The sequence below is a fragment of the Aplysia californica genome, unplaced genomic scaffold (assembly GCF_000002075.1).
Source record: "Aplysia californica isolate F4 #8 unplaced genomic scaffold, AplCal3.0 scaffold00119, whole genome shotgun sequence".
NCBI lineage: Eukaryota > Metazoa > Mollusca > Gastropoda > Aplysiida > Aplysiidae > Aplysia > Aplysia californica.
In genome coordinates, this window is record NW_004797389.1 from 1,311,902 (window position 1) to 1,312,259 (window position 358).

Below are 358 nucleotides of genomic sequence, written 5' to 3' on the forward strand. Positions count from 1 at the left end.
AATGCCTATTTATTCGATTTCATTATTATGACGAGAGCCTGATTTCACCACGATAACTTCCAAATGGTGAAATGGTATAGGTTTAACGGCCCTATCAACATTGCTAGGTTATTTAAGAGGCGGGACCTCCGAGTTTAACGGCCATCTCCGAAAGGACCGAGCCAAGTGGGAAATTTGTGTAAAGTGTCTTTCCCAAGGACCACAACGTCGGACTGAGCTGAGGCTTGAACCCCTGAACCCACAATCTCACGATTACGGTCCGGTACTACCAACGCCACAGTGTTAAAGGTATAATATAGCATTATGGAACGTATCACTAGTGAAATTAAAGGTAGAAGAAACAGGGATAGATGAAGAG